Raw genomic sequence first — 23,997 nt, 5'->3', positions numbered from 1 at the left:
CAATTCTTTAGCATTCTGCCTTCTTTATAGTCCAGCTCTCACAATGGTATGTGACCACTGGGAAGAACATAGCCTTGACTATATGGACCTTTGCCGACAGATAAATGTCTCTGCTTTTCAACACAATGTCTAAGTTTGTCATCTCTTTCCTGCCAGGAAACAATTGTCTTCTGATTTCATGGCTGCAGTTACCATCCGCAGTAATTTTGCAGCCCAAGAAGAGAAAATCTGTCACTACTTCCACCGTTTCCCCTTCTATTTGCCATGGAGCTGGATGCCATGATCTTAGGTTTTTGGTTTTTTGTTTTTTTAATATTTGGTCTTAAGCTGGCCCTTTCACTCTCTTCTTTTGCCCTCATCAAGAGCTCTTTAGTTCCTCTTCACTTTCTACCATTAGAGTGGTATCATCCACATATCTGAGGTTGCTGATGTTTCTACTGCCTATCTTGATTCCAGCTTGTAACTCATGTAGCCCAGATTTTCTCATGATGTGCATTCACATCCATAGCCCATCCTGTCTGCAACAGGAAATTGTTGGGATAACCTAAAACCAGATGACCCCACAAGGTAGTGAAGGCAAGATAGGATGATTATTTATTTCACTGTCTCATTTCTTCCCTCAGCAAGGCCTGCTGAATCTCAGGCTCAACATCTAATACTTTCATGCAAGATAGATGTGAGAATATAAGAAAGACATTATAGAAAACAGATAAGAAGGGTAGTTGTCATTAATTAAACCTAGAAGTCAATAAGTTGCATATAATGCCACTTTAATTTATCAAAGTAGTTTTTATTGTATCAGTTTACTTCAGTATCTCAGTCATGTCTGACTATTTGTGACCCCATGGAACCCATGCCAGGCCTCCCTATCCATCACCAGATCCCGGAGTTGACTCAGACTCACATCCATTGAGTTGGTGATGCCATCCAACCATCTTATCCTCTGTCATCCCTTCTTTTCCTGCCTAAAATCTTTCCCAGCATCAGGGTCTTTTCAAATGAATTTGTTCTTCACATCAAGTGGCCAAAGTATTGGAGTTTCAGTTTCAGCATCAATTCATTCAATAAATATTCATGACGGACCTCCTTTAGGATGGGCTGGTTGGATCTCCTTGCCATCCAAGGGACTCTCAAGAATCTTCTCCAACACCACAGTTCAAAAGCATCAATTCTTTGGCTCTCAGCTTTCTTTATAGTCCAACTCTCACATTCATACGTGACTACTGGAAAAACCATAGCTTTGACTAGATGGAACTTTGTTGGCAAAGTAATATCTCTGCTTATTAATATGCAGTCTAGGTTCGCCATAGCTTTTCTTCCAAGGAGTAAGCATCTTTTAATTTCATGGCTTCAGTCACCATCTGCAGTGATTTAAGAGCTTAAAAAAAATAAAGACTCTCACTGTTTCCTTTGTTTCCCCATCTATTTGCCATGGAGTGATGGGACTGCAGATGGTGACTGCAGCCATGAAATTAAAAGATGCTTACTCCTTGGAAGAAAAGTTATGATCAACCTAGGTAGCATACGCAAAGCAGAGACATTACTTTGCCGACTAAGGTCCATCTAGTCAAGGCTATGGTTTTTCCAGTAGTCATGCATGGATGTGAGAGTTGGACTGTGAAGAAGGCTGAGCACCGAAGAATAGATGCTTTTGAACTGTGGTGTTGGAGAAGACTCTTGAGAGTCCCTTGGACTGCAAGGAGATCCAACCAGTCCATTCTGAGGGAAATCAACCCTGGGATTTCTTTGGAAGGAATGATGCTAAAGCTGAAACTCCAGTACTTTGGCCACCTCATGCGAAGAGTTGACTCATTGGAAAAGACTGTGATGCTGGGAGGGGTTGGGGGCAGGAGGAGAAGGGGACGACTGAGGATGAGATTGCTGGATGGCATCACTGACTCAATGGACATAAATCTGAGTGAACTCCAGGAGCTGGTGATGGACAGGGAGGCCTGGGGTGCTCCAATTCATGGGGTCGCAAAGAGCCGGACATGACTGAGTGACTGAAATGAACTGAACTGAACTGAACTGAACTGATGGGACCAGATGCCATCATCTTAGTTTTTTGAATGTTGAGTTTTGCTCTAATTTTAAATTGCATTTCCTGACAACAAACAGTTCAGAGCATTATTTTAGACAAAGTGGTATTTCTGTTTCAGGCTATTTGGAAAAGGCCTATATTTAATCCACTATAATATTTCTGAATTCTTCCTGTGCTGATTTTAACCTCTTGGCATGTTGGGCTTTCTTGGACTCATAAGATATGGAAAGATTCTTTGTGTTAATATTGTTTGCTGTGAGAATAATTCATTTTTAGCAGAAGTCAGACTGCTATTGCTGTACATTACCTGAGAATATTTTATTAGTTCTTTTGATTATTTTTTAAACCTTGAAAACTTGTAACCTTTTAACTGAAAGATGAAAATGACAGCTACAGTCTCACACATGGTGTTCAAAAGGATTCTGACGTAAGGGAATATTGGTGCCTTGGTGACATCAATCTTAGTATGTGTTCCTAGAACAGTGAATATCATATTGTTCCACTTTCTAAAATGTCATGAATTTGTAGCTTGCTTCAGAAAATACCATTAATGCTGGCTGTGAAATTTCCTTTGACTTAAACAGAAGGATGATAAAACATGCACTCTTTTGTGTAAGATTGTTATTATTAAAGCATTTTAAATCATAATCAATTTTCTGGGCCAATCATATACTCAGAATACCTGATTTTAGACTCCCAACCAGTGAGTTGATGAATACACGTAAAGGAAATTTAGAAGGTAAATAGCTTCTTAGAACTGACTTCTAAAAATCAGATTTAGAGCCTCCTTGACTCAAATCCAGGGAGATCATGGTCCAAGTTATTTCCATGATTAAGATGAGCAGAATGAAGGCAGTGTTAGGAACATATTCACTATGTAAATAAACAATGAAACAACAATATCTACAACTAGGAAATAGATACCAGAGATTTAACCAAATACCTTAAGCTGATGAGGTTATCATCACAAAACCTGTCCAGACACTAACAGGAAACATCATGTGGATGGAAAAGCATATCCTGACTCTGGAAGTTTAGAACTGTTTGTACATGATAACCTTGAAAGCTATTTCCAACCTTGAGGTTCCATGATTCTCTGATTATCAGAAAATTCTCATCATACATTTCAGGATATATTTGTAGATAAGAGAAAAATTATTCACATTTTAAGGAAATGCTTTTCATAACTGACATATCTTTTAAAATCAGTTATCATTCATTTGTATTTTTTAGTCCAATATTTTGCTTCAGAGCACACCCAGGACTCAAGTCTTATTAATGGAATTTTACAAAAATTAAAGTTAATATGGGGGATATTGTATTATAATTATTTGATGTTTACATAATTTTTCAAGTGTTAATGATCCTTAGGATACTAATCAAAGAAATCCTCATTCTTTTTCTTATTATTGTGTGGACACATAGCTCTGGGAATCTCTTCAAGCATCTAGTTTATCCTTAGCTTAAAAACAAAACAAAACAAAAGAAACAAACAATGTTGGTAGCTCCTTCTATGGCTTAGAATAGCAGTTTTCAAGCTGTGTACTCAAGAGACCCCTAGGGGTCCTTGTGTTCCTTTCAGAGTGTCAATGAAGTTAAACCTACTTTCACAACAATACCAAAATGTCCCTTGTCATTTGTCATTTTTATGATATTGATATTTGCACTCCCTGTGCAAAAGCAATGGTGGGTAAACCTGTTGGTGCTTTAGCATGAATCCAAGCAGTGGCACTGAGTGTGGTCGTAGTCATTGCATGTGCCAAAATAAAAAAATAAATAGATAAATTTACCCTGTCTGGCTTACTTCACTTAGTATGATAATATCTGTTGTTTTAGTTGCTAAGTGGTGTCTGACTCTTTTGCCACATTATGGATTGTAGCCTGCCAGGCTCCTCTGTCCAAGGGAATTCCCAGGCAAGAATACTGGAGCAGGTTGCCATTCCCTTTTCCAGGGGATCTTCCCAACCCAGGGATCAAAACTGCATGTCCAGCACTGGCACATGGATTCTTGACCACTAAGCCACCTGGCAATCTCTAGTTTCCTGTAAATGGCTTTGTCTCATCCTTTTTTATGGCTGAGTAATATTCTGTTTTATATATATATATATATATGTATATATATACACCCATACATACCATATCTTCTTTATCCATTCATCTGTTAATAGACACTTAAGCCAGACAAAGACAAGTATTATATGATATTGTTTATATGCAGGACCTAAGGCAGGGAAAAGACACAAATAGACTTATCTCCAAAGCAGAGAAAGACTCACAAACATAGAAAACAAAATTACGGTTACCAAAGGAGGAATGGGGAGGAGGCAGAATGAATTAGGACACATTCTCAAAAGAAAAAATATCAAATATGATCAACCTCAAAATTACCCAAATATTGGAACTAGCAGGCAAAGATTTTTAAGAAGCTATTATAATTGTCTCAAAGAAGTAAAGTAAAATATGCTGTCAATGAATGAAACATAGGAAATTGCAATAGGAGGAAAAAATAAATAATAAAAAATAATTTTAAAAATGTTAAAAAAAATCCTATAACCCAAAATATACAATATCTAAAATAAAATTTTACTGGAGGGACATAATAGTCTATTTGATCAACCAGACAATAAATCATCAAAGACATAGAAGATATGAATAACATGACCAAGCGCATTGACAGGAATATCCATGACTAAATTTACATTTTTAATATTATGGACGATATCAGAATCAAGTCTTAACAATAATCATATTAATTTGCAATATCTTATTTCTAAATAGATCAGTAGAATGCATTTTTCCATTCAAGTACTTCAAAAGCATTCGACATTATCAAGATTTAGAAATGATTATTATAATGAATTAAATATAGATAATCCCCCATAGCAGTTAAGATGTGTGCTCTATTTATCTGGAGAAAACTCTGGTTCAAAAAGATACATGCACTCAATGTTCATAGCAGCATTATTTACAATAGCCAAGACATGGAAACAATCTAAACAGTCTAAATCTGGCCATCAACAGATGGATGAATACAAAAGATGTGATTATTTATATATGTGTGTGTGTATATATATGTATGACCAACCTAGATAGCATATTCAAAAGCAGAGACATTACTTTGCTGACTAAGGTCTGTCTAGTCAAGGCTATGGTTTTTCCAGTAGTCATGCATGGATGTGAGAGTTGGACTGTGAAGAAGGCTGAGCACCGAAGAATTGATGCTTTTGAACTGTGGTGTTGGAGAAGACACTTGAGAGTCCCTTGGACTGCAAGGAGATCCAAGCAGCCCATTCTGAAGGAGATCAACCCTGGGATTTCTTTGGAAGGAATGATGCTAAAGCTGAAACTCCAGTACTTTGGCCACCTCATGCGAAGAGCTGACTCATTGGAAAAGACCCTGATGCTGGGAGGGATTGGGGGCAGGAGGAGAAGGGGACGACCGAGGATGAGATGGCTGGATGGCATCACTGACTCGATGGACGTGAGTCTGAGTGAACTCCAGGAGATGGTGATGGACAGGGAGGCTGGCATGCTGCGATTCATGGGGTCACAAGCAATCAGACACAACTGTGCAACTGAACTGAACTGATATATATATATATATAATGGAATAGTGAAAATGAAAATTGCTAAGCCATAAAAAAGAATAAAATAGTGCCATTTGCAGCAATATGGATGGACATGGAGATTGTCATATTAAGTGAAGTAAATCACACACAAAAAGATAAATATCATATAATATCACATGAGCAATATAAAATATGATACAAATGAACTTATATACAAAACAGAAATAAACTCAAAGGCATGGAAAAAAAATTTACAGTTGCCAAAAGTGAAAGGGAGTGGAGGAGGGATAAATTTGGAGTTTGGAATTAGCAGATACAAACTACTATATATAAAATAGATAAAAAACACAAGGTCCTACTGTATAGCACAAGGAGCTATATTCATCATCTTGTGATAGACCATAATGGAAAAGAATATTAGAAAGGGTATGTGTGTATGTGTGTTTAACTGAATCACTTTCTATATACCAGAAACTAGCACAACATTGTAAATCTACTATTCTCCAATTTAAGAAAAAAAAATTTAATGATATGGTTCTTGAATGGGCTCTTGAATCAGATAAATTTAGTAAAATCCAGGTCTGCCTCTTCCTAGTTACATGGCCTTGTGTGTATTATTTCATCTTCTAGGATTCTTTACTTTACCTTCTGAAAATGGAGATGATGCTACAACACCTATCCTGGAGTTAAGCAAGACATTAGCATCAAAGTATTGTAGCTATCACTGTATAATTATCAAAAACATAAGCCAAGTTTGCTTGTCATTTCAGTAAACAAATGAATTTTATTTGGAAAGTAGAGATGAATCTAACTCGTGATGATCACAAGGAGACTTTTAAAACTGTTGAAGTCAGTGGAGGATTATCCCGCACGGCTACTGAGATCAGATCTGAGAAGCTCAAATCTTCACACCAAAGCTGAACCCCCTATGGTTCAACAGTTTTTGCCTGGAAATACATATGCCCGAGTAGAGTTTTCAATTTGTTTCTTTTTTGAAAGTTGCACCATTTCCCCTCCATTGCACCCATATATTTCTTATTTCTTTCCCCAGGTTGACAAAGAATATTGATTTTGGTCACAAGAGGGTTCTCTCCAGAGAGGTTAGAGGGGGGTTTTTTCTTTTCTTTTCTTTTTTCTTTTGATACTGTCTGCTTTAAAATGTCATTTAAGTTGTTTCCTTTTCTGGGCACTAAATAAAAGAAAAATGATTTATGGCTAGCAAGCGAGCCTACAAAGATGGCACAAGTGTAGACCACCTGCCTCCTAGTGGCACTGCAGCATGAAGTGTTTCTTTCCTTTGGGTTGACCTTTCAATCAAGTACAGGCCAATTTTAAATATGTTACCCAAGAACCTTTGATTGTTTTCACGGTTTTTCCAAACCGAAAAAATTTAGAGTAGGACTGCTATGATACTAACCAGGAAAATCTTTATTGAGACAAGTTTTGAGATTCTTTTTCTTTTCTAGCAGTTTTTTATTATAATGAACTCACCAAAGAAAAATATTTTACTTCTGGAGTGAAAAAGAATATACTTGCATATGTTTTTTTGTCAATACAGGCTCTCAAGATTGCTTTCAAAGCAAATGCAGAAGATGAATGCTACATATACTTGTTTCTCATTTTAAATAAACCTATTTAACAAAATTTCATTAATTGTTCATTTCATGAAACATGAGTGTTTATAAAAGAAGAATGTTTACCAAGGCTATAATAATAATGATGCCCCACTATAATTTGTCAACTGCCCTCAGTTCAGTTAGGTTCAGTCACTCAGTCATGTCCAACCATTTGCAATCCCATGGACTGCAGCATGTCACCCCTCCCTGTCCATTAGCAACTCCCAGAGTTTACTCAAACTCATGTCCATTGAGTCAGTGATGCCATCCAACCATCTCATCCTCGGTTGCCCCCTTCTCCTCCCGCTTTCAATCTTTCCCAGCATCAGGATCTTAGCTGCTTGTAAACTATGTTCCCCATTCTTTCTAATGATCATGATATAGGCAGGGTTCCTCACAGTGGGAATATGGACTACTGGCATCAGAATTACCTGATGGACTTGTTAAAACATAGTCATGTAATGAGTCCCAGTTCTTCCAAATCTGAATCTCTAGGACTAGGTACCTGAAATCTACATTTTATCAATATCCCCAGATGATGCCCATATAAGCCAAAAGTGGAGAACCTCTCTTCAAGATTTTGGGATGATGAGAGAGTTTGGAAGTTCACAGAGCCCTCATCCACACAATAAAGTTAAAACATTTTATAATTTATTCAATAGATTGATGCCCAATTATTAAGCATCATCACACAGGATAAAAAAAAAACGTAGCTATATCATTACATTTTTGAGTTCTCACAGGAGATGAGTGCACAAGCCTTCTACTCCACCATCTTGTGTGTTAATGGTGTACTTATATATCAAATATTTCTAGAGAGGGTTGAAACTCAAATGATGGCAGCTGATGGCCTGAAGTAAGGTTAGAGTCATCAGCCAAGGACCCGCTCCTCCACCAAGCTCTGTCCAGTTGCAGATGTGACTGTTAATGTTAGTAAAGTCCAGTGCTGTAAAGAACAATATCGCATAGGAACCCGGTATGTTAGGTCCATGAATCAAGATAAATTGGAAGTGATAAACAGGAGAGGGCAAGAGTGAGTGAACATTGGCATTTTAAGAATCAGTGATATAAAATGGACTGGAATGGAGCAATTTACTCAGATGACCATTATATCTACTAACATGGGAAAGAATCCCTAGAAGAGAATGGAATAGCCATCATAGTCAACAAAAGAGTCCAAACAGTTTTTGAGTACAATCTCAAAAGCAACAGAAAGATCTCTGTTTGTTTCCAAGGAAAACCATTCAATATCAGTAATTCAAGTCTATGCCTCACCAGTAATGCTGAAGAAGCTCAAATTGAATGCTTCTATGAAGACCTACAAGACCTGCTAGAACTAACAGCCAGAAAAAGATGTCCTTTTCATTATAGGGGATTGGAATGCAAAAGTAGGAAGTCAAGAGATACCTGGAGTAAAAGGCGACTTTGGCCTTGGAGTGCAAAATGAAGCACAGCAAAGGCTAACAGAGATTTGTCAAGAGAACGCACAGGTCATAACAAACACACTTTTCCAACAACACAAGAGAAGACTCTACACATGGATATCACCAGATAGTCAACACCAAAATCAGATTGATTACATTCATTGAAGCCAAAGATAAAGAAACTCTGTCAGTCAGTTGAGTCAATGAGTCATGTCTGACTATTTGAGAACCCATGGACTGCAGCACACCAGGCTTCCCTGTCCATCACCAACCTCTAGAGACTACTCAAACTCAACTCCATCGTGTCAGTGATGCAATCCAACCATCTCATCCTCTGTCGTCCCCTTGTCCTATCACCAACAATAGTGCCCAGCATCATGTTATTTTCCAATGAGTCAGCTCTTTGCATCATGTGGCCACAGTAGTGGAGATTCAGCTTCAGCATCAGTCCTTCCAATGAATATTCAGGACTGATTTCCTTGAGGATTTAACTGGTTTGAACTCCTTGCAGTCCAAGGGACTCTCAAGCGTCTTCTCCAACACCACAGTTCAAAAACATCAATTCGTTGGCTCACAGCATTCTTCACAGTCCAAATTTCACATCCGTACATGACCACTGGAAAAACCATAGCCTTGACTAGACGGACCTTTGTTGGCAAGGTAATGTCTCTGCTCTTAAATATGCTATCTAGGTTGGTCATAACTTTCCTTCCAAGGAGTAAGCATCTTTTATTTTCGTAGTTGCAATCACCATCTGCAGTGATTTTGGAGCCCAGAAAAATAAAGTCTGACACTGTTTCCACTGTTTCCCCATCTATTTGCCATGAAATGATGGGACCAGGTGCCATAATCTTCGTTTTCTGAATGTTGAGCTTTAGGCCAACTTTTTCACTCTCTGCTTTCACTTTCATCAAGAGGCTTTTTAGTTCCTCTTTACTTTCTCCCATAAGGGTATTGTCATCTGCATATCTGAGGTTATTGATATTTCTCCCGACAATCTTGATTCCAGCTTGTGCTTCTTCCAGCCCAGCATTTCTCATGATGTACTCTGGATATAATTTAAATGAACCAGGTGACAATATGCAGCCTTGACGTACTCCTTTTCCTATTTGGAACAAGTCTGTTGTTCCATGTCCAGTTCTAACTGTTGCTTCCTGACCTGCATATAAATTTCTCAAGAGGCAGGTCAGGTGGTCTGGTATTCCGATCTCTTTCAGAATTTTCCACAGTTTATTGTGATCCACACAGTCAAAGGTTTAACATATTCAATAAAGCAAAAATAGACGTTTTTCTGGAACTCTCTTGCTTTTTCAATGATCCAGCAGAGGTTGGCAATTTGTTCTCTGGCTCACTGCTGAGTTTTCCAGATTTGCTGAAATACTGAGTGCAGCACTTTTACAGCATCATCTTTCAGGATTTGAAACAGCTTAACTGGAATTTCATCACCTTCACTAGCTTTGTTTGTGGTGATGCTTTCTAAGGCCCACTTGACCTCACATTCCAGGATGTCTGGCTCTAGGTGAGTGATCACACCGTCATGATTATCTGGGTCATGAAGATCTTTTTTGTACAGTTCTTCTGTGTATTCTTGCCACCTCTTCTTAATAGCTTCTGCTTCTGTTAGATCCATACCATTTCTGTCCTTTATAGTGCCCATCTTTGCACGAAATGTTCCTTTGGTATCTCTAATTGTCTTGAAGAGATCTCTAGTCGTTCCCATTCTATTGTTTTCCTCTATCTCTCTGCATTAATCACTGAGGAAGGCTTTCTTATCTCTCCTTGCTGTTCTTTGGAACTGTGCATTCAGATGCTTACATCTTTCCTTTTCTCCTTTGCTTTTCGACACTCTTCTTTTCTCAGCTATTTGTAAGGCCTCCTCAGACAGCCATTTTGCTTTTCTGCATTTCTTTTCTATGGGGATGGTCTTGATCCCTGTCTCCTGTACAGTGTCATAAACCTCCATCCATAGTTCATCAGGCACTCTATGTATCAGATCTAGGCCCTTAAATCTATTTCTCACTTCCACTGTATAATCATAAGGGATTTGATTTAGGTTGTACCTGAATGGTCTAGTGGTTTTTCCTACTTTCTTCAATTTAAGTCTGAATTTGCCAGTAAGGAGTTCATGATCTGAGCCACAGTCAGCTCCTGGTCTTGTTTTTTCTGACTGTATAGAGTTTCTCCATCTTTGGCTGCAAAGAGTATAATCAATCTGTGTTTGGTATTGACCATCTGGTGATGTCCATGTGTAGAGTCTTCTCTTGTGTTGTTGGAAGAGGGTGTTTGTTATGACCAGTGCATTCTCTTGTTCAAAACTCTATTAGCCTTTGCCCTGCTTCATTCTGTACTCCAAGGCCAAATTTGCCTGTTACTCCAGGTGCTTCTTGACTTCCTTCTTTTGCATTCCAGTCCCCTATAATGAAAAGGACATCCTTTTGGGTGTTAGTTCTTAAAGGTTTTGTAGGTTTTCGTAGAAGGTTCAACTTCAGTGTCTTCAGCATTACTGGTTGGGGCCTAGAATTGGATTACCATGATATTGAATGGTTTGCCTTGGTAACGAACAGAGATCATTCTGTTGTTTTTGAGATTGCATCCAAGTACTGCATTTTGGACTCTTTTGTTGACCATGATGGCTACTCCATTTCTTCTAAGGGATTCCTGCCCACAGTAGTAGATATAATGGTCATCTGAGTTAAATTCACCCATTCCAGTCCATTTTAGCTCTCTGATTCCTAGGATTCAATGTTCACTCTTGCCATCTCCTATTTGACCACTTCCAATTTGCCTTGATTCATGGACTTAACATTCCAGGTTCCTATACAATATTGCTGTTTACATCATCGGACCTTGCTTCTATCACCAGTCACATCCACAACTGGGTATTATTTTTGCTTTGGCCCCATCCTTCATTCTTTCAGGAGTTATTTCTCCACTGATCTCCAGTAGCATACTGGGCACCTACTGACCTGGGGAGTTCCTTTTTTGGTATCCTATCATTTTGCCTGTTCATACTATTCATGGGGTTCTCAAGGCAAAAATATTGAAGTGGTTTGCCATTCCCTTTTCCAGTGGACCACACTCTGTCAGACCTCTCCACCATGACCCGTCCATCTTGGGTGGCCCCACATGGTATGGCTTAGTTTCATTGAGTTAGACAAGGCTGTGGTCCATGTGATCAGATTGGCTAGTTTTCTGTGATTATGGTTTCAGTGTGTCTGCCTTCTGATGCCTTCTTGCAACACCTACCGATCTTACTTGGGTTTCTCTTACCTTGGACATGGAGTATCTCTTCACAGCTGCTCCAGTAAAGCACAGCCACTGCTCCTTACCTTGGGCAAGGGGTATATCCTCAAGGCCTCCCCTTCTGACCTGGAATGTGGAGTAGCTCCTCTCGGCCCTTCTGTGCCTGCTCAGATGCCGCTCTTTGGATGTGGGGTAGCTCCTCTGGCCTCTGCCCTAACCTCGGGCATGGGGTAGCTCGTCTATTCAGGTATGACCTAAATCAATTCCCTTATGATTATACAGTGGAAGCGACAAATAGATTTAAGGAATTACAGTGTCAGACTTTATTTGGGGGGGGGGCTCAAAAATCACTGCAGATGGTGACTGTAGCCATGAAATTAAAAGACTCTTACTCCTTGGAAGAAAAGTTATGACCAACCTAGATAGTATATCAAAAAGCAGAGACATTACTCTGCCGACAAAGGTCTGTCTAGTCAAGGCTATGGTTTCTCCACTAGTCATGTATGGATGTGAGAGTTGGACTGTGAAGAAGGCTGAGTGCCGAAGAATTGATGCTTTTGAACTGTGATGTTGGAGAAGACTCTTGAGAGTCCCTTGGACTGCAAGGAGATCCAACCAGTCCATTCTGAAGGAGATCAGCCCTGGGATTTCTTTGGAAGGAATGATGCTAAAGCTGAAACTCCAGTACTTCGGCCACCACATGCAAAGAGTTGACTCATTGGTAAAGACTAATGCTGGGAGTGGTTGGGGGCAGGAGGAGAGGGGACGACAGAGGATGAGATGGCTGGATGGCATCACAGACTCAATGGATGTGAGTCTGAGTGAACTCCGGGAGATGGTGATAAACAGGGAGGCCTGGCGTGCTGCGATTCATGGGGTCGCAAAGAGTCGGACACGACTGAGTGACTGAACTGAACTGAACTGACTAATCTGATAGACAGAGTGCCTGAAGAACTGTGGAGGGAGGTTTGTGACATTGTACAGGGGGCAGGGATCAAGACCATCCCCAACAAAAAGAACTGCAAAAAGGCAAAATGGTTTTCTGAGGAGGCCTTACAAATAGCTGAGAAGAGAAGAAAAGCTAAAGGCAAAGGAGGAAAGGAAAGATGTACCCATATAAATATAGAGTTCCAAAGAATAGAAAGGAGAGATAAGAAAGCCTTTCTCAGCAATCAATACAAAGAAAGAGAAATAATAAAATAAAATGGGCAAGACTAGAGATCTCTTCCAGAAAATTAGAGATACCAAAGAACATTTCATGCAAAGATGGGCACAATAAAGGACAGAAGTGGTATGGACCTAACAGAAGCAGAAGATATTAAGAAGAGGTGGCAAGAATACACAGAAAACTATGCAAAAAAGATCTTCATGACCCAGATAACCATGATGGTGAGATCACGCACCTAGAGCCAGATATCCTGGAATATGAAGTCAAGTGGGCCTTTGAAAGCATCACTACAAACAAAGATAGTGGAGGTGATGGAATTACAGTTGAGCTATTTCAAATCCTAAAAGATAACACTGTGAAAGTGCTACACTCAATATGCCAGCAAATCTGGAAAGCTCAGCAGTGGCCACAGGACTGGAAAAGGTCAGTGTTCATTCTAATCCCAAAGAAAGGCAACGCCAAATGTTCAAACTACTGCACAACAACAGTAATGTCACACACTAACAAAATAATGCTCAAAATTCTCTAAGTCAGGCTTCAACAAGACGAGAACTGTGAACTTGCAGATGTCAAGTTGGATTTAGAAAAGGTAGAGGAACCAGAGATCAAATTGCCAGCATCCACTAAATCATTGAAAAAGCAAGAGAGTTCCAGAAAAACATCTATTTCTGCTTTATTAACTATGCCAAAGCCTTTGACTGTGTGGATCACAATAAACTGTGGAAAATTCTTTAAAAGATGGGAATACCAGACCACCTGACCTGCATTCTGAGAAATCTGTATGCAAGTCAAGAAGCAACAGTTAGAACCAGACATGGAACACCAGACTGGTTCCAAATAGGGAAAGCGGTACATCAAAGCTGTATACTATTACCCTGCTTATTTAACTTATGTGCAGAGTACATCACGCAAAGTGCTGGGCTGGATGAAGCACAAGCTGGATCAAGATTGCTGGGAGAAATATCAATAACCTCAGACACGCAGATGACACCACCCTTATTGCAGAAAGTGAACAAGAACTAAAGAGCTTCTTGAAGTGAAAGAGGAGAGTGAATATGTTGGCTTAAAACTTAACATTCAGAAAACTAAGATCATAGCATCCAGTCCCAGCACTTCATGGCAAACTGAATGCAAAACAATGGAAACAGACTTTATTTTTCTGGGCTCCAAAATCACTGCAGATGGTGACTGCAGCCATGAAATTAAAAGAAGCTTGTTCCTTGGAGGAAAAGCTATGACCAAACTAGATAGCATATTAAAAAGCAGAGACTTGACCTTGCCAACAAAGGTCTATAGTCAAAGCTATGGTTTTTCCAGTAGTCGTGTATGGATTTGAGAATTGGACTACAAAGAAAGCCTAGTGCAAAATTATTGATGCTTTTGAACTGTGGTGTTGGAGAAAACTCTTGACTGTCCCTTGGACTGCAAGAAGATCAAATCAGTCAATCCTAAAGGAAATGAGTCCTGGGTATTCATTGCAAGAACTGATAGTGAAGCTGAAATTCCAACACTTTGGCCACCTGCTGCAAAGAACTAACTCATTTGAAAAGACCCTGAACCTGGAAAGATTGAAGGTGGGAGGAGAAGGGACAACAGTTATGAGATGGTTGGCTGGCATCACCAACTTGATGAACCTAAATCTGAGGAAGCTCAAGTTGTTGGTGATGAACAGGGAGGCCTGGTGTGCTGCAGTCTATGGGGTCGCAAATAGTCGAACACAACTGAGCCACTGAACTGAATATCTTTAAATAATAATGAATACTTTTATAAATATAGGTATACATTTTTTATTTTATTTATTTAGTGGGTTTTTTTTTTTTTTTTTTTTTTTTACTTTACAATACTGTATTGGTTTTGCCACACATCAACATGAATCCACCACGGGTGTATGCATGTTCCCAATCCCGAACCCCCCTCCCACCTCCCCTTCAACATCATCCCTCCATATAATAACAATTTTGGAATTTTCACACCATCCCTCCATATAATAACAATTTTGGAACTTTCAAAGCCAAAAATGAAAGCAATCAAAAGTGTGGAAACCAAGTGTTATTTAGGAAAGTAAAACATATGAGAGCTCCCTCTGCTATGTAAAAGTCTAAGAAAGTTTCCTTAAAATTACTTCAGAAATACTCGTTATAATCCACCATCGAACATGTCAGGTATTAGCCATCAGGGAAATGGTGGTGCTAAAAATAATGGCTCAGCTTCACTTATACTGGCAGAATTTGAAGTCTGTATAAAATCTCCCTTGGGTGTTTGTTTTAACTATATATAATTTCAAAATGATTTACTATATGATTTGTACTACCTTCTAAACCCATAGCAACTAGACCACGATCAACATAATAAAAGCAAATAATAAAATGTAGATAGACATGCGTGTATCCTCGAGATGCTATAGGTAATTACAGAAACCACATAAGTGAAGAGAGCATGCTTTGGCTGTCATTTACTTATGATTTGTTGTGTATAAAATCCTGCAAGGGATTGCCAGTTCTGAGACAGGTGTTTGCTAAGTTAAGGCTGACCTATTTCTCATAGTGATTCACATACATTAATGAAAAGCCTAAAAGAAACTCTTGCTCTTGTAAACTGAAAAACATGCATATTTAATTTCAGTATATACTACACATCAACTTATGTTAATTCATATTAATACAGTATATTAATTTAAGAAAGCAAAGAGCTACAGTTTACTAAGAATATTATTAAATCTCATTTCTGATTAAATGAAAAAAGGTGTCAAATAGCCATGCTCTACTATTTTGAAAAAGCTCATCTCCCTGCACCAGTAATGGACTTTGATCCATCCTAGGTTTCACAGGCTAAACTGATTATCGGCTCACCAAGAACTGTGAGAATTATTCAAAAGAACTAGATGTGAGGAAACAGGATGCTGTGAGAAAGTCACATAAAGAATAGTGTAATGTATTTTGGGACTTCGCATCCTAGAACTCATAAAATGGAAAAAAAAATCATCTTTTCTCTCAGCTCAGTAAGAAGGATACTTTATCAAACATTTCTGAAAGTAGGGCATCCCACGGGTTTTTATCATGTTAAATAGGAAACAAAACACATAGCTTCATTAAAGTTGTTTCAAGAATGTAACACTGAGGACTCTCAACACAGAAATGAAAGAACTGAAAACAATCACAATTGACCTATCTCCCCACTCCCCTAAAAACATAATAAGTTATAATTAATGTGGGGTTGAAACACAACTGGTAGAAATATGGTTAAACCATGTACCAAAGTCAATGAACTATCTAACTTTGCTAAACCATGATCTCATGATATCTTGGTAAGCTCAGTTCAATTCAGTCACTCAGTCATGTCCAACTTTATGTGACCCCATGGACTGCAGCACGCCAAGCTTCCCTATCCATCACCAACTCCCAGAGCTTGCTCAAACTCATATCCATCGAGTCAGTGATGCCATTCAACCATCTCATCCTCTGTCATCCCCTTCTCCTCCCACCTTCAATCTTCCCCAACATCAGGGTCTTTCCCAAAGAGTCGGTTCTTTGCAGCAGATGGCCAAAGTATTGGAGTTCCAGCTTCAGCATCAGTCCTTCCAATGAATATTCAGAACTGATTTCCTTTGGGATTTACTGATTGGATCTTCTTGCAGTCCAAGGGACTCTCAAGAGTTTTTTCCAACACCACAGTTCAAAAGCATCAATTCCTCAGTACTCAGTTTTCTTTAGAGTCCAACTTTCACATCCACACATGACTACTGGAAAAACCATAGCTTTGACTAGACAGACTTTTTTTGGCCAAGTTAAGTCTCTGCTTTTTAATATGCTGTCTAAGTTGGTCATAGCTTTTCTTACAAGGAGCAAGCATCTTTTAATTTCACAGCTGCAGTGATTTTGGAGCCCCCCAAAATAAAGTCTGTCACTGTTTCCATTGTTTCCCCATCAGTTTGCCATGAAGTGATGGGACTGGATGCCATGATCTTCATTTTCTGAATGTTGAGTTTTAAGCCAAGTTTTTCACTCTCCTCTATTACTTTCATCAAGAGGCTCTTTAGTTCTTGTTTGCTTTCTGCCATAAGTGTGATGTCATCTGTGTACTTGAGGTTGTTGATATTTCTCCCAGCAATCTTGATTCCAGCTTGTGCTTCATCCTGCCCAGCATTTCACATGATGTACTCTGCATATAAGTTAAATAAGCAGGGTGACAGCATATAGCCTTGACATATGCTTTCCCTGTTTGGAACCAGTCTGTTGTTCCATGTCTGGTTCTAACTATTGCTTCCTGATCTGCATACAGAATTCTCAGGAAGCAGGTAACATGGTCTGAAATTCCCATCTCTTGAAGAATTTTCCACAGTAATATCTTGATCACTGAATAGCTTATCCTTTTCATTATGTAACCATATGATAATTGTTGGAAAGTGACATCTGGGAATTTTGACCTGTGCACTTATCTGTGTGTTTTTCTGAAGAGCCACAGCCAGACTATCAGTTCCAGTGGTGAATCTGAGTCACTCCCATGGGCATGATTGCCCAGGTTTTCCTTGACTTCTGGTCTCTACCCAATCTCTTCCTAGTCCTGTCTTAGTGAAGATTCTCACCTCTTATTTCTTGAGCTCATCTCCGCCAGAACAGATTTTTTCACTCAGCACACAAAAATGTAATAAAACAAACAAAAAAAAGAAATGTTAGTACTTTTGAATTACTTCCCCCCTAACCTTGAGATGGAAGCCAAGATATAGCTATAAATATTTCATTAGTGGAACTGACTATACAATATCATCATAAAGAATATCTGAAAGTAGAAAAGTGGTCACCAGGGTCTGGAGGGGTGGAAAAAATAGGCTGAAATAGGTAAAAGTGTACAATCTTTCACTTATAGAATGAAAAAGATCTGAAGATCTAATGGATAGCTTAGAAACTATAGCTGAAAAAAAAAAGAAACTATAGCTGATGATAACACTGCATTGTATAATTGAAAATAAATAAATAGATAAATAATTTTTTTAATGTATATAGGCAATGGCACCCCATTCCAGTACTCTTGCCTGGAGAATCCCATGAACAGAGGAGCCTGGTGGGCTGCAGTCCATGGGATCGCTAAGAGTTGGACACGACTGAGCGACTTCTTTCACTTTTCACTTTCATGCATTGGAGAAGGAACTGGCAACCCACTCCAGTGTTCTTGCCTGGAGAATCCCAGGGACGGTGGAGCCTGGTGGGCTGCCATCTATGGGATCGCACAGAGCCGACACGACTGAAGCGACTTAGCAGCAGCAGAAGGCTCTGAATTCAGACAAATCTTGGAGTTCTATGATTTATTATGAGATTTTTGGCAAGTGAGTTCACTTTTCTTGCACTCTGTTTCTTAATTTGCAAAATGAGGATTATAAGAGTGCCTAATTCAAAGAATTGTTTGAAAGCTAGGTGAAAATATAAATAAAATGCTGAAAACATGTTTGGCATACAGTATGTTTAATAAGTGTTGCTGCTGCTGCTGCTGCTAAGTCGCTTCAGTCATGTCTGACTCTGTGTGACCCCATAGATGGCAACCTACCAGGCTCCCCTGTCCCTGGGATTTTCCAGGCAACAACACTGGAGTGGGTTGCCATTTCCTTCTCCAATGCAGAAAAGTGAAAAGTGAAAGTGAAGTCTCTCAGTCATGTTTGACTCAGTGACCCCATGGACTGCACCCCACCAGACTCCTCCATCCATGGGATTTTCCAGGCAAGAGTACTGGAGTGGGGTGCCATTGCCTTCTCTGTAATAAGTGTTAGCCATTATTATTATCATTATTAATTATCATAATCATTATAACAAAAGTCAAATTCCAAAGTATGAACAGCAATATGACTGTTAGAAAACAGGAGAAAATTAGTATGTCAAGATGTTGACTAAGAAAAACAGATATGAGAGTAATGGAAATAGAAGCAAGAAACAAAAATAATTATGCCATGGATTACATGACCCAAGATTATTTCCATTTAAAATTATCAGTCACAGAGACTTACCTGGCACTCCAGTGGCTAAGACTGCATGCTTCCAATGCAAGACAACATAGGTTCAATTCCTAATTGTGAAACTAAGAGCCCACGTGCAGGGTAGCCAATTTTTTTTTTAATTAAAAATAAAAGGATAAAAGCTGTCAGTTACATTTCTAAGATTCCCACTCTGAGGTCAAAACATAGCCAACTGAACATTTACTTCAAGGGCCTTCCCTCTTATTCAGTTCCATCCATCAGGTTAGATGGAAGAGTTTAGAATAAAGAATTGTGCTTTGCATGAATTACAGCCAGAGAAATAAAGTGGTCATGGATTAATAAGGTCTTATATTCAAAAGACTACTCTGAGTAGAGAAAAGAACAATGATACATAACAACAAAAAAATTGTTGAAAAGAGTGGAAAATAAAAACAAATGAGCAAAGAATATTTGGGGGAGAAAGAGTTCACAAAGCGCAATGTGCCCCTAATGCTCTTCTGTTGCTTGAGGAATTAAAAAGAAGCCTGTTGCATGTGAGAGGGGAGAGTTAGAGTCAAGGGTCTAAAACCCAAGTTCCCAGGTATTTCCCTGCCTGATGAGGTAATGAGCTTCCTATTGATATCATTTCTACTTAGTTCACTAAGAACTTCCACTTAGTGTGAAATAAACACTTCTGAGTGAAATAAACAGACACAAAGACCGTCTCCTGAGAGACCGTCTCCTGAGAGACCGTCTACCGTCTCCTGAGAGACTGTCTCCTGAGAGAGACCGTCTCCTTAGAGAGACCGTCTCCTTAGAGAGACCGTCTCCTTAGAGACCTCCTTGTCATATTTGCTAGTCATTCACTTTGTGAAGTCTGATTCAATTTTGGAAGGGCTTTTAGAGGATAAATGATGGAGAAGAGTAGAGTAGAATAGGGAGAAGAAAATATAACCTATCCCCTCAACACCCAAATCCTCTCTTCTGCATTTAGAAGTGCTGTGCTGTGTGCTACATCACTTCAGTTATGTCTGACTCTTTGCAGCCCTATGGACTGTAGCCCACCAGGCTCCTCTGTCCATGGGATTCTCCAGGCAAGAATACTGAAGTGGGTTGTTGTGCTCTCCTTCAGGGGATCTTCCCAACCCAGGGATCTAATCCATGTCTCCTGTGCCGGCAAGCAGGTTCTTTATGACTCTTGCCACCTTGGAAGCATTCAGAAGTGGGCTGACATTACTTCTGTTGAACTTGCCTGTTCCTGCTGCTTTCACAATATATTATGTATGCTTAAAAGAATTAGCATATATTCACAAAGTAAATTCAGTGAAAGCTATACTGACAGTATGTCCTATGCCAGGCTCTGGACTTGTAGCTCAGAAGGCTTGTCACTGCAATCAGAAGGCCTCAATTTCCCAAGCAAGCCAGCAGTCTCTAACTTCACAGCTTCAAAGACTTTGTGTAGCTAAATTCTGAAACCTACCAGGAGGCTGGGGCAGTACTTGATTCCAGTCATGCATTTCCCCCTTTGAACAAGAGGACTTCATTTCAGATTTGAGAACAGTACTTGCTAGGACATCCATAACCTTGTATTCAAGTGAAATCTGGGCCCCAGTGAATAATGAAGGAAACAGAGAATATTCTATCCTATTAGTCACACAGACTGGAGAAGCAATGGCAACCCACTCCAGTACTCTTGCCTGAAAAATCCCATGAACAGAGGAGCCTGGTAGGCTGCAGTCCATGGGATCGCTAAGAGTCGGGCATGACTGAGCGACTTCACTTTCACTTTTCACTTTCATGCATTGGAGATTGAAATGGCAACCCACTCCAACGTTCTTGCTTGGAGAATCCCAGGGACGGAGGAGCCTAGTGGGCTGCTGTCTATGGGGGTCACACAGTTGGACACAACTGAAGCGTCTTAGCAGCAGCAGCAACAGCAGTCACATGGACTATTTCAGAAACAGCAACAACAAAGGATAAGTGATAAATATAGCCTCATAATACAAGGGCATCTAACCAGTTAGACCAAAAGCAAGCTATCTTACATCAAAAACGCTATCCTTAAAAATCCTCTAGAATGATTCTTGTCACACGATCCAGGAATGGGTGATAGTCAGCTTAGTAATAACAATGGCTTAAATTTGTACAGCTTTTCATAATAGCTCATTTTCCCAAGTCTCATTTGATTGTCTTTCCTTGAGATGACGTTTGAGCAATGCAGCTGTCCTCAAACTTCTTATTTAATTCTCCACTCAACTTGGAATTTTAAAATATATTAGCAACCAGACAAAGAAATTAACCACTTGTGGTCATTTCAATTCAAAGTAACTAACATTACCTTTTCCCTCAAGGTAAGGTTAGCAGCAATTTGCTTCACACTAGATTTTACTTCAATTATACAGGAGCACAAGCAGTTATAATTACTGCATGAGTAGAATAAAAAGGAGGTCATGTGACCTTTAAAAATTATAGATATGCTAATTAGTGATTCCCTAGTGGAACAAAGAACATCCTCCCAACACATTTCTTTTAGAAACAAGGTTTTATTCACTTGCATCTAAAAACCCAAAGTGCTTATTTCAAGCTGTCCTATATTTTGGTCCAATATTCCTTCAATATCACTGTGATGTTTGAAAATAAATATGATATGCCAAATATTCTATGTTTAACAACACTAAGAAACAGAGAGTTCCTGAAAACTTGGACAAAAATCATGTTCACTACAAAAACTGTCAGCTACTAGGTGAAGAATAGTATCCCCTAAGCACAAGTTGAGGGCCCTCCAACATAATCAATGGTTGGGACACCTGTATGTTGATCACTGAATGATTAAACATCTGTTGACCAGGAGCCTAACTTGAAAGCAGTTTGCACAAAAACATAACCCAAAAAGTGGAATAGGTGTGGAAGAAAAATGAATAAAATGGAATAATATATGGAGATAAAATGCTTTATCTCCCACTGCCAACCAAAAACAAATTGAATAAATTGTGAGAGTCAATGTCAAGGTGAGAAATTCGAATAAGTAAGGTAATGTTTATCTCTCCCTCTGCACAGAGCTTTTCACTAAACAAGGAGCAATGGATGTGAGTGAGAAACGTGTACTGTATCAGAAGAAAAGGCACCCAGCAGGAGGGTTGTTCTCAGTGGAATCAGACATGCAAAGAAGTAGTGGAAACAATACCATTGTGAATGCTTAAAATGTATTTTTCCCTTCCATTCTCTTCTCCCCATTCCTCCTGCCTCCCACTTTCACCTCTTCGGGTAACATCTTTATCAGCTTTTGTTTTCATTTTGTGTAACAAAAGTCAGGGAAGGATAGTGGAAATGGCTATGTCAATTCAAGGATGTCCATTTTTGACCAAAGGTGACATTACTCTCCACATTCCAACTGAATTTGATTCAAAAGGCAGAGGAGAAGGAGGAGAAATTAGCTTAATTGAAATATAAAATGAGGAGAGGATATAAATTATACCTTTTCTTTTCAATAAGAATTGAATTTCCATTATATATATATATATACATACATACATACATACATAACACACTTTTTTTACATCAAAAGAGCAAAAATTTTGGCAAACAAGCTCTTTCTGGTTTTTTCTCAATCATCATGGAAAGCAATATGGAGAAGAAATTGCTTTCTGTATGAAATATGGTAGATTGGAAGATGTTTCCAGTCCAAAGGCATATTCTGAAACCACCATTATGAAGATTAGTTAACCTGGAGTTATTAAGTCTGAATTCCCCTCTCTACTCTGCTGCTATTTACCCTCAACATGGCAGAGTAGAAGGACGTGCATTCATCTTCTGAGAGAACTCCAAAATTACAACTTGCTGCTAAAAAACACCTGCCAGGAGAATGTTGGATCCCACCAAAAAAAAAAAAAAAAAAAAAAACAAAGAAAGATACCCCACATTCAAGGGCAAGGAGAAGCCTCAGCAAGATGCTGGGAGGAGTGAAATTGCATTTAGGATCAAACTCCATACCCACCAGAGATGCTCAGAGGACTCAAACAAAACATTGTGCACATCAGAAGTCCCCACATAGACTAGCCAGACATGTGTTTGAGTGTCTCCTTCAGAGGTACATGTCAGGAGTGGCCTGCTGTAGGGGCACGGAATCTGGGTGCAGCAGACTTGAGTATGGCATAAGCCCTCTTAGAGGAGGTCAACATTAACCCAACCAGAGAGCCACCTGGGACTGGGGAAACAGATTCTTGGAGGCATGAACGAAACCTTGTGTGCACCAGGACCTAGGATAAAAGATCAGTGACCCTACAAGAAACTGACCCAGACTTGCCTGGGAGTGTCCAGGAGTCTACAGCAGAGGCGTGTGTCAGCGGTGGCCTGCTACACAGTCCAAGACACTGAGTTCAGCAGTGCATACATGGGACATTTTGGAGGAGGTCTCCATTTTCTTCATTACCTCCACCATTGTTTGGCCTCAGATCAAACAATAGGGAGGGAACACTGCCCCGCTCATCAACAGAAAACTGGATTTAAGATTTACTGAGCATGGCCCTGAACATCAGAACAAGACCCAGTTTCCCCTCTGTCAGTCTCTCCCATCAGGAAGCTTCCATAAGCCTCTTGCTCATCAGAGGGCAAACAGAATGGAAACCACAATCACAGAAAACTAATCAAACTGATCCCATGGGCCACAGTCTGGTCTAACTCAATGAAACTATGAGCCATGCCGTGGAACACCACCTAAGATGGACGAGTCACAGCAGAGAGTTCTGACAAAACGAGGTCCACTGGAGAAGGGAATGGCAAACCACTTCAGTATTCTTGCCTTGAGAACCCCATGAACAGTATGAAAAGACAAAAAGATAGGACACTGAAAGATAAGTCCCCAGATCAGTAGGTGCCCAATAGTCTACTGGAGATCAATGGAGAAATAACTCCAGAAAGAATGGAGAGATGGAGCCAAAGCAAAAAAGAAAAAAAACACCCAGTTGTGGATGTGACTGGTGATGAAAGTAAAACCCA

The sequence above is a fragment of the Ovis canadensis genome, chromosome 1 (genome assembly GCF_042477335.2).
Source record: "Ovis canadensis isolate MfBH-ARS-UI-01 breed Bighorn chromosome 1, ARS-UI_OviCan_v2, whole genome shotgun sequence".
NCBI lineage: Eukaryota > Metazoa > Chordata > Mammalia > Artiodactyla > Bovidae > Ovis > Ovis canadensis.
The sequence above is the reverse complement of the archived record's forward strand: the minus strand, read 5'-3'. Positions refer to the sequence as shown.